The sequence below is a fragment of the Oryzias latipes genome, chromosome 13, assembly GCF_002234675.1.
Source record: "Oryzias latipes chromosome 13, ASM223467v1".
Classification (NCBI taxonomy): Eukaryota; Metazoa; Chordata; class Actinopteri; order Beloniformes; family Adrianichthyidae; genus Oryzias; species Oryzias latipes.
Genome location: NC_019871.2, coordinates 21,622,681 through 21,635,003, shown reverse-complemented (window position 1 = coordinate 21,635,003; position 12,323 = coordinate 21,622,681). Strand labels below are relative to the sequence as shown.

Sequence of the window (12,323 nt, the reverse complement as noted above, 5' to 3'; positions counted from 1 at the left end):
AGTAGAGCTTTGATCTTTACTTTGTGCCAAATCATTACTATATTCAGAATGTTGTTGAAGTGAGAGGAGTGAACTCTGGTCAATTGGCCTGTTCCACACAATCCAATGGTTGATGTTATCTGTCCAGTGTATATATGTCTAAATGTACATGTTCCATCCCTGTAGCATCAGAATGCTAACATTAATCAGACAAAAGCTAGGATAAGTGTAGCATCTTTGAGTTTGAGTAAGTTCACCGAAGTTGTAGACATCAAAATATACAGAAAGAAGAGTGAGGAGAATGATCTTGATTGCTCAGCAAGAAAAACCAGGGGGACAAAAAGGGGAAAGGAAGGTTGCATGACAAAGAACCATGACATAACATTAGGACACCTTTAGCTTTGACTGATCCATGCATTAATCTTGCTAAACCGAAAGTTTGTGGAATTTTTACAAAAGGTATTTAACATATTCTGTTTGACCTTGTAGCAAAATGTGTTTCCTATCTCTTGGTTCAACACTTAGAGCCTCTTCTCTGTCATCTGAACACAAAAGCAAATCCAGAGCCATTATTCACTAAAGGACACAGAAGAAGAAGGCCAAACAACATTTTTGTATTCTCTTTATTGATTTCATAAAAATAAAAAGGTAATCGTAGCAGTGATGTTTAAACAGGGGAATTTGTATCTTTGAAAAGTTTACTATCAGAACGAATAAAACAATTTTGGGGCGGCCATGGTGCAGGGGGCGGCCGTGGTGCAACGGTTGGGCAGTTGCCCCATGATCATAATTTCAGGTTCAATTCCCACCTTGCACACCCATGAGTTGATGCTTCCTCGGGCAAGACACTGAATCCCACCTTGCCTCTGGTGGTAGGCAGGCACCTGTGTTCGGGACCAGAGCCACCACCAGTGTGTGAATGTGTGTGTGACTGGGTGAATGGGACTATGACTGTAAAACGCTTTGGGCCTTGTAGGTAGAAAAGCCCTATATGCCATTTACCAATTTTAAACTTTCCCTATTGTTTTAGCAGAACCACTATAAGCATAAAGTAGTAAATTTTTACATCCCCTAATTCTCTCTTTTTTTAAATATAAATATATATATATATAGTGGCTTCTACGCTAAACCCGGGTTCGATTCCCAGGGCGGAATGAACAATTAATGGTAATGGAAAATGGGGCAGTTACCATAACAATGGAAATGGGGCAATTACCATAACAAAGACGGGCAATTACATCACCCAGTGAGGGTCCTTGGGCAAGACCCTTAACGTTAATGCCTACCTCACAACATGAGAGACAATGAACATGTCATGCCGGCTCAGACGTCGCCCGGCCAAACAAGGTCTGCGTCAGGTGCTGAGGAAACAGAGCACCCTGATGGAAAGTGGGCTACTGGAACAAGACAGAAATGGACTAGATGTGAGAACAAGGTTCTGTTAGAATGCTACTTCTCAAGTAATCCCACCCAGAGGGGTTACATGCAGAGAATGTGGAATGAATGGATGCTTCGAAACCCACAATCAAGTCTAACTGCCAAACAACTGGTAGCTCAGTGCTCTAAATTTTTTGTATTTTTTTTTTATACACTGTATTTTATCCCACGAAGGGAAATTCTTTCTCCGCATTTGACCCATCCCCTTGGGGAGCGGTGAGCTGCAGCCGAAACTGCGCTCGGGAGGCAGTAGCGTTAAGGGTTTTGCCTAAGGACCCTCACTGGGTGATGTTAACTGCTCGCCATTGATATGGTAATTACCCCCAGTACCATTGCTCATTCCCCTCCGGGAATCGAACCCTGGTTTCCTGCATGGTAGCTTCCAACCTTACCAACCGAGCTACCCAGCCGCTGGGTATATATATATATATATATATATATATATATATACCCATATATATAACATCCACAAACGGCAACTCCTATCACAACTTGAGATTGAAGCGATACAATACAATGCCACGGGAGAGCCAGAACAACAGGTCAGAGAGGAGGTCATGCCATACTCCCACCCTGAGATTGGGTACACAGCCCCAACAACCACAATTACGCTGAGCAAGGCAGCAACTGACCTGAAAGACAAGATCATGTCTACAATGAACACTAGGCTACCCCGACACCAACTACAACGGTTAAGTGACGTACCTGAAAGTCTACTGGAAACCGTGGATGAAGCATTGAGGGCAATTCCTACCACAAACATTACAGAAACCAATGAACTGGTTTACACTTCAGCAGCAGTGATCCTTGAGATGCTTGGCTACAAGAGCAACCATGGAAGAAAACAGTACCCACCATGGAAGCAACGGTTAGAGGCCAAAATCAATTCAACTCAGAAGGATGTGAGTAAGCTGACAGAGGCTCAAAGAGGTACAATGAGAAAGCAAGTACCTACGAGATACAGCCAGATGCCCATACCTGAAGCACTGGAAACTGCCAAACAAAGGCTCCTAGCCTTGAGCAGCCGCCTAAAGAGGTACACAAGAGACAATGAAGCCAGACGAATAAACAGGCTCTTCGCAACTCAACCTGCAAAAGTGTACGCTCAGTGGCAGGGTCAAAACAGCCGAGCAGACCCACCAAGGCTAGAAACTGAACAGTACTGGAAAAGTATATGGGAGAAACAGACAGCACATAACAGCAATGCCCAGTGGCTGGTCTCTCTGAGAAAAGAACATAGCAACCTCCCTGAACAGAATCCAGTAACCATCACAGTGGCAGACATACAAGAAAGAGTCTCAGGTATGAAGAACTGGACAGCACCGGGCCCTGACATGATACATGCCTACTGGCTAAAGAAGCTTACCGCACTCCACGAGCGCCTGGCAGCACAAATGAACCAGCTGCTAAGAGATGGGACTCACCCCGAATGGCTAACGGAAGGGCGAACGATCCTGATCCAGAAGGATCCCTCAAAGGGTGCAGTCCCATCCAACTACCGGCCAATAACCTGTCTGTCCACAACATGGAAGCTCATGTCAAGCATCATTGCAACAAAGATAAATAGGCACATGGATCAATTCATGAGTAACACACAGAAGGGCATTGGTAGAGACTCCAGAGGAGCCAAACACCAACTCCTGGTCGACAGAACAGTCGCTCAAGACTGCAAGTCACAACACACCAACCTGTGCACAGCCTGGATTGATTACAAGAAGGCCTATGACTCAATGCCACACACATGGATCACTGAATGCTTGGAGCTGTACAACATCAACAGGACTCTAAGAGCCTTCATAGGAAACTCAATGAAGCTGTGGAAAACCACCCTTGAAGCCAATGGGAAGCCACTTGCACAAGTGTCCATCAAATGTGGGATATACCAAGGTGATGCTCTGTCCCCACTGCTGTTCTGCATAGGTCTCAACCCCCTCAGTCAAATAATCACCAAGACTGGCTATGGATACCGACTCAGAAATGGGGCCAACATCAGTCACCTCCTCTACATGGATGACATCAAGCTATATGCTAAGAGCTAGCGTGATATTGACTCCCTGATCCACACCACCAGGATCTACAGTACTGACATTGGGATGTCATTCGGGTTCGAGAAATGCAGCCGGATGGTGACAAAGAGAGGCAAGGTAGTCTCACTCCTTCCCAGAAGGAACAATAGCAGACATCGAGGACAATTACAAGTACCTTGGAATTCCACAGGCAAATGGCAACCTGGAGCAGGCAACAAGGAAAGCTGCAACAGCTAAATACCTCCAACGAGTAAGGCAAGTCCTGAGAAGCCAGCTCAATGGCAAAAATAAGACCCGGGCAATAAACAGCTACACACTCCCCGTTATCAGATACCCTGCAGGAATAATAAGATGGCCAAAGGAAGAGATACAGACCACGGATGTTAAAACACGAAAGCTCCTCACCATGCATGGAGGGTTCCATCCCAAATCCAGCACCCTGAGACTGTATGCTAGCCGCAATGAAGGAGGCCGAGGACTAGTGAGCGTAGAAGCCACTATCCAGGATGAAACATCCAAGATCCATGAGTACATCAAGCTCAAGGCCCCAACTGACAGTGTGCTCAGTGAATGTCTCAGGCAATGGAGAGCAGAGGATACAGGGCTGGAGGACAGATCCTCATGGGAGGACAAACCCCTGCATGGGATGTACCACCGGACCATAACTGAAGTGGCTGATTTCAAGAAGTCCTACCAATGGCTAGAAAGGGCTGGCCTACAGGACAGCACCGAAGCGCTCATCCTGGCAGCCCAGGAACAAGCCCTGAGCACCAGAGCAATAGAGGCTCAGATCTACCACACCAGACAAGACCCAAGGTGTAGGCTGTGCAAAGAAGCGCCTGAAACAATCCAGCACATAACTGCAGGGTGTAAGATGCTGGCAGGGAAAGCATACATGGAGCGCCACAATCAAGTGGCTGGAATAATATACAGGAACATGTGTGCAGAATATGAACTGGAAACCCCAAGGTCAAAATGGGAAACACCTCTGAAGGTGGTAGAGAATGAGAGGGCAAAGATCTTGTGGGACTTCCAGATCCAGACTGATAGGATGGTAATGGCGAACCAACCAGACATTGTAGTGGTGGATAAAGAACAGAGGAAAGCCGTTGTGGTGGATGTGGCAGTGCCAAGTGATGGGAACATCAGGAAGAAGGAACATGAGAAACTGGAGAAATACCAGGGACTCAGAGAAGAACTGGAGAAAGCCTGGAAAGTGAAGGTGACAGTGGTGCCTGTGGTAATTGGAGCACTCGGGGCAGTAACCCCCAAGCTGGAGGAGTGGCTACAACAGATACCTGGAAAGACCTCAGACCTCTCAGTCCAGAAAAGCGCAGTGCTAGGAACAGCTAACATACTGCGCAGGACCCTCAAGCTCCCAGGCCTCTGGTAGAGGACCCGAGCTTGGAGGAGAAACCACCCGCGGAGGGTGAGAGGGGCGTTTTTTTTTCATATATATATATATTTTATGTTTCACGGGGCCAGTGAAAAAAACCCCATAGAGGCCCAAGAATATGGGTCTCTATAGGCCTCCCACCTACATAGTAAATGAGAAGATACATCAAAGAGTATTGATAAAACTTACATGATTAAAGGGGAAATGTTGCACAAAATGTTACATTTGTTTCATTAAGGTTTTTAAAAACTCAAAAACTTTTTCTGACAGAAAGATTTTCTTGGCTTAAAAAATGTTAGAAGTGTTTTTCTGTACCACCAATACAACTAGTGTCTCTCCTGACTTTTAAAAGTTTGAGCAGATAAACAGAAATAAATCAATGTTTCATGTTTATACGTGTTTTCTTGTCATTACTGTTGTGTAAACCGTTGATTAGAATAATGAAAAAGAAGACCAATGGATATGTGAGCAATCATTTCATAGTGTTAAAATAACTACGGCTAATTCTCATTATCATTACTATTACTATACTAGTCTGTGGTTTTGTTTTTTGGGAAATTTGCAGTAAACAGGTCCTGTGTAGCCTTTCTACTCAGATCCTTTAAAAATAGCCCTCATCCTCAAACAGGTTGGTGATACCTACTCTAGACAAGTTTTTCTGTACTTTTTCTTCAGAATAAACCAGAAGCATCCTCTTTCTGTATTATTCGGCAACACCTGCAGTACATTCATTTAACCAGAAACACTATCCTAAAATCTGCTTTTGCTTTAATTATGAGTCAGATATTGATAAGCTTGTTAATTTACTTTTTCAGTTAATCAGCAACCACCCATCCTTCCTGAAAGTGCTTCAGTTGATTTTGAGCGGCAACCAACATAGAATAATTCTCTTTTCAGTTAATGATCATGATCTCTGTGTGGTTGGAAATGTGCATTTCTGGATTTATGAATGGTAACCTTAAGCAATACCATTATTATATAACCAACAAACAGTAGCTCTGTTTGTTGTTGCATCAATAGTTGGGTAAAATAAAAGCTCTTTCAGTAAATAAAAAGAAAAAATGTACATCATTAGCCCATAGGTCATTGCCTCTTTAGCTTGGTACTTTTTTTTGCCTCACAGTGCTGTTCATTGGTTTGCAAATATTTATTAATGCACAACTTTATGGGGATGGCCTGAACTGAACATTTGCATCGCCTCATCTCAGTTCTTTATTTAGCCGCTCTGTTGAAGATTTAAAGGTGAAAGTCCCATTAGTTGTCACATACCTGGATGTGTGAAATTTGTTCTCTGTATTTGACCCATCCCCTGGGGGAGCGGTGAGCTGAAGACACAGTGGCGCACATAAACCATTTGGTGCTTTAACTTCCTGTCTGACCCCTTAAGCTGAGTGTAAAGCAGGGAGGTTTTGAGGTCCCATTTCCAGTCTTTGTTATGACTTTGACTGTGGATTTGAACCTACAACCTACCAGTAGGGGAGACACTACCACTGGGCCATAAAGTTTGTTTGTTGGGATTCTGCAGGTCACAGGACGGCTGAATGGCTCAGCTTCAGCTCAGCTTTACTTGCTGGACCTTTAGCTTTACCTTTGATCATTAAGATTTCTAAGTAGAATTAAGAATTTTATATTTTACTATTTGGTCACAAGAAGCCCAATTATTTAATAATAGGCATAAACATATCTGTATTACAGCCCATGAAAGTTGAAATAGAACTACACGACAAATTAGTGGGTAATTTGTTGTATAGTTTTTGATAAAAATTATCCACTTGTTGAGTATTTTTAATGTTGTGGGGCACAGGTGTTAGTGTGTCTGTGTCCTACATGTTTTCCAACTAGCCTCCCATTGAAGCTCTTCATTGACTAAACCCACCTGATCCAGGTAATCAGTTGCAGATAAGGCAGGATTTCTGGAAAACCAGCAGGCTACCGACCCTCGAGGCCTGGTGTCTGACACCGCTGCTGTATAGTGATGAACTACAGCACTGAACACCGATGGTGTGGTGGTAGAGTCTGTATTGATCGAGTATTTTTTCTAGGTTATTTTTTTTCTTTTAGTGAACACTGCTTCCTATTTCTGTTTTGTTTTGAAGAGTCCTGATGTTGTGGCAGCTCGCACCTTGTTTTTTTTCAGAGTAAAGAACTCCACTTGAGGATTTATTATGCTTGATTTGTAAAACCATTCATTTAGAAAAGATGCTTTCATCTTTGGTTTGTCAAAAAGGACAGTAAGACAAAAGTAATACAGGAAATTTTGCAAAATGAAAATGAAATATCCCAAAAATGCACATTGTCATTGTCATTCGTGCACAGCATCGAATATGCACAGCTGAATTAAATGACATTGCTCCGGCCACAACAAAACAGCATCTATAAACATAAAAGTAATAGAGGAACTGAGGCAGGTCAGAATGCATCAGTAAGGCAAAGTAAATACAATAAATACTGCTGTGCAAAGAGATTTTGTAAAAAGGCAAACGCAGAGGTAGACATAAGTGGATGAGCAGGTGTATTTTAAACCTGATGTTTTTAAAGGAGTTTTGCAGAATCTACACATTTTAAGATTAAAAAACAGTGTAGATTGGAATGTTCTTTAGACAGAGAAGAAGTTTGTACATCAACAGTTAAATAGATGCATTTTAGCGGGTGAGTCAAACTGTGCAAAGATAGGGGCTTAGCTGTGTGTGAAGGAAAGGAGTGTACGTGTGAAAATGAAAAGGACAGATAATGCTAATAGAGATGGAGAGAAAGACTTGTGGGAAAAATGGCCAAAGAAAGTGGCAATGTTGAGAGAAACTGATTGATATTTGACTGTATTGATTTCTACCTCCTATTTTCCACTGTTTCATCCTGAGCTTCACTGATTCTCTCTTTGTCTCTTTCCTTTTTAAAAATCGGTAAAGACCTACTTTCTTTTGACTCGTGGGACTTTCAGTCAATTTGTCACGAACACGTGTCAGAAGCCAAAACGATTTCAAACTTCACTGACTTCATCTTTGTAATCAATAACAAAATGATTGTCCAGGAATGTGGTTTTAAATTAGGCTTTAATATAACATTAAATGAAGACAAATGCACTCAATGCTGTAAACTTTGGAGGTTGAGGCTGCTGTTCATGGCTGAGTGGGATTGAAAGGAATCAGTGGTCTACAACTGGACAAGGGACTCCAAAGTCCAATCCAGCATCTTGCCTTCTTTTCAGCTAACCCTTACCATGCAGCTTCTTATTGCGGGAACACCTGATCCAGCAGCATATCTGGAAAAAAGTAGGACGCAGGCTCCTCAAGACTGAAGTTTGAATGTTTGTAGCATGGGTGTAAAGACGCAAAAGAGCCCAAAAATCCTGACACACTGAAAACCATCTATCTTCTCTGGGTCACAGAGTTGCTGGAGTCTATCCCAGTTACTGTTTGGCAAAGGCGAGATACAGTACATCCTAAACAGGTCTTTGTGTTTCAGGGCCACACAACCCCACCCTCACATTCACACTAAGAGACCGTATGGAATCAGCAATTAACCTACAAAGCAGGTTTTGGACTGTGGGAAAAAGCCAGAGGGCTTTATCCTTATCCTCATATGAAATGAATTACAAAAAACGGCATCAAGTCACATTAACCCTTTAAGACTGGAGATGTCACAGGTAACAGTTAAATTTCAATTCAATTAAATTGTTTTGATATGTCCAAATATTACAATAGTCGTCTCAATGGGCTTCATACCGGTAATTGTTTAAGAACATGAAATCAGTCATAAAATATAATAGGTAATTGCTTAATTGAACTAAACAGACTAATCTAAACTGGGCATCCCTGCCCATAGACCTTCCCTTTTTAGTAAGGAAATGCACCTAAAAAAATGGATTCTGGGAAAAAAAAAAAAGAACAACCCTCAGGGATGTCCACATGAAGGAGGGATCCCCTCCCAAGACTGACAGGCGATCTACCAGAACTCTTATTGCATGTGCACCACAGTTAGAACCACATGCTATAAGATATATTGTAATTCGATGACCACCTGGGATTTGAAGCAGGGCCTTCTTGCTGTTAGGCAAAAGCACTTACCACAATGCCACCATGCAGCCCTCCATTGGATCCTGTTTGGTAAAAATGTAATCTCAAGTGGGACAGAGTGAGTTGTCTCCAGCCATTGCAACAGTATAAAACAGCAACAAAGTGATGTCTGAAGCACTACTGAATTCAGGTATTGGTCCACTTATATAAGCTCTATACAAGTATACGCCATTTACTATTTACCATTTGGATCATATATGGAAGGGAAGGTGATGGCTCAATCTCACTGTCGAGATCATGCACATTGAACAAACTAAATGGATGCCCACTGCAATGAGCTCTACGCATCACAGAGTTTAGTCACCCAACCCACTTGACTGAAAGGCAGACACTGAAAGAAACCAGCGGGATAGCATTGACACTGTTGACACATTTGAATCGGTTAGTTCAAAAAGGGGCCCCAAGTCCAAGAGGTTTGTTTTTCCAGGAAATAATTTTAGGTGCATATCTTAAAGGGAGGCTACACCAAATGATTTATACTTTACCCAGATTTAGCACCAGTTCATAGCTTAAAAATGCTTTAATATGAAGCACCTCACTTTTATAATTTCAGAGGACTAGCAAACTAAAGTCTCTGGACTTGAACCCTTCTTGAATTAAACAGGGGCGCTGACATATTTGATAACTAGTGCTGCCCGCTATGGGATAAAGCAAAACCCATGCAATAGAGGCCCAAGTCCGGGAATTTTGCACTTAATGCGTTTTAAATGTCAAGCATAGTCAATACATTACAACCGACTTGGGACTTTTTCGCACATAACCAGATAGCTTTTACCTTGAAGACCATAGAACATATAATATCTCTCTTTTGAAAAATTGTAGACTTGGGCCCCTTTTGTGCTAACCGACTCATTTGTCTAACGTAAATTGGTTCAAATGGTGAATGTGAATCTATAGCAACTTAACGTCTGATTTATGACGCAACATCTCAAAGAACGACTGCAATGTGAGGAAAAAGAGGAACACCAACACTTATCGCCAATATGCACAAAGTAGTGAAGAGTGTCCTCTTCTAGAGCCTCTCTGCAGAATTGGATAAATGGAAAAAAGGTTTGACAGACAGAAAAAGCAAAGCAAAAAAAAACAGAAATAAACCCAAATAGCAAATCAGAGAGATTCATATGAAGGAGAGGAGACCAAATTATTGCCAGAGAGTCAGAGGACATGTAGGAGGAAGCTCTTACATAATTGTTTACAGAGTCCAAAAATTCATCATATGACTGAGAGACGGGTAAAACCCCTGTGCACAGAGTACGGCAGCCGGCGGCTGAGATGATCTGGGTCAAATAGAGTGTTTCAGCTACAGCTTAGCAGCCGTTCAGTCAGGAAAATGCAACACTGATATAATTCACTTATTCTACATGCCAGGGAAGCATAAGAAGCCAAAGTTTTTAATGCATTTTTAAAAATTTAGGTACGACAAAAATTCTCCCTAAGAAACTGCAGAGCGAGTGTTAAGTTTTATTAACAACATGCCAAGAGAGAAATAAGCTATGAAAGATGTTTCTTTTTAAATGAACTGATCCTCATCTCCTCAAGGAAAGATTAGTATCCTCTACTGCTGCTTCTTTTCCCCCTATTTTACCTCATGTCTTTCTTCTTTCTCTCAACCTCCAGAGTACAAAACTCATTTTCTCCTACAGTCCTTGCAGCAAACCCTGATTAGCGATAGTTTGTGTGTTTTTGTGTGTGCACACCACAGTTGGAACCAAAACCCGATAGGACACCAGCTGACAAAAACATCATGTCAGCTCAGAGGTGGTTCTCTTGGGTTTGACTGCAATGTTACAGACTCTCTGTGTTTCAGATTCAGGCATTAAATTGCGATGGTTAAGGTTAGACGCTAAAGAGCCGGCTCAGCAAGGATAATAAGACTGCAAAACTGTGAAATATGTTTTTTCGTAATTTTGACATTAATTCCTTTGTTTTTCCACAGTATTTTATTGTATGTCACAACCTCAGAGCTGGGATGAAAAATATTTATTTCCTCTGCACTGTAAATTCTTCATGCACATTTTTTGTGTTGAGGATTTTGTTTTACTTAAAGACATCAGATTCTGTTGAAGCAGAAGAGTCATAACCTTTTGTGGGTTATTGAGTTTTAGACTTGGTTTGCCTACATCACACTCCATCTCATTCCAGACAGAAACAGGAGATTTATGAGTTCAAAGGTCAAAGTAAGAGTACAATTTTTTTTAGATAATCTTTTATTTCAATTTGTTGAAACAAGTTTACTCACTCAGGAATTACCTGTGATTATCAGGTGCAGCTCAGGTGGACACAATGGTGGAGTCAGGGAGTGGCAGAATCAGAGTCTTTAATATAATTTCAGGAGGCCATCTAAAAGAGGAATGAATCAGGAACAAAAAGCTCTAAGAACTCTGGAGAGATTAAGGCTGGATTGCACACAGTGAAAGAAAGACAATCTGGCACTGGCTTGAGAAAAAGCACTGCTTATATAGGGAAGACAATGAGGCACAGGTGGAGCACATTTGGGAGGAAGCAGATCACACAGCAGGAACTGGAAATTAAGACAGAAAAGACAGGACTTCAAAATAAAACAGGAAGTGACAGCCAAAGGGCTAACTAGTCCTGACAGTGATTACTAAAGATAGGAAAATTCTGGCTTACCAGGTGAGAGATCTGAGGTAAACTAAAGTCAAATCAGCTTAATTTGTGTCTACCCCCCTGCAGACAGTTTTTGTAGTGTGTAAAATAAGGCTAGTCAGTGAGTCATTTTTTCCCTGCTGTATCCTATTTACTTGTCTTAGACTTGATCTTTGAAATTCTGATTTCAATAATAAGCATATTTTGTGTCCATATCTTCATATCCACCCATTTATTTTAAGATTAATTTTCCTGTTCACGGTCACAGCGTTGCTGGAGTCTATCTTGACCACTGTTAAGGGACACAAAGACAGACAGTCACACACATTCACACCTATAGAACAATTTAGAATTCTAAGATCATTTACTGCTTTCCAGAGTGACATGGGAGTTTGGGACTAGAGCTGTCAGTGATGGATATTTTTTAGTCAGGTTGATGGAAACTAAACATTTGAAATGAACACACATTTGATGAATTAATTAGGATAAAAAAGACAATAAACGAGTAGATATTGATTTAATTTGACAAATTCTTACATCTCTTTAATTTTGTGATTTTTTTCTAACACATAAATAAAAAATGACCATGAGTACGAGTTTTAAGAATGGCTTTCTTCTCTTGTTATTACCATCATTTAAAAACCTTTAATGTTGTTTCTGTTTCGACAAACTATTATTTATTTCCATTGCTTTCTTAACCTAAAAGAATTTTTTTTTCTTTAAAATAGTTTCCTTTTTAAAAAAGTTTCCTTCTAGCAAGCTGACTCATGATTGGCAGGAGTGTTTGACATAAAAGCATTGACT

General features: G+C 41.3%; 1 protein-coding gene across 2 annotated transcripts in view; it reads left to right on the top strand.

The window, feature by feature from the left end:
• grm5 (glutamate metabotropic receptor 5) overlaps nt 1–12,323 on the top strand; it is a 77,797-nt gene that overhangs the window by 44,310 nt on the left and 21,164 nt on the right. The window lies entirely within an intron of this gene.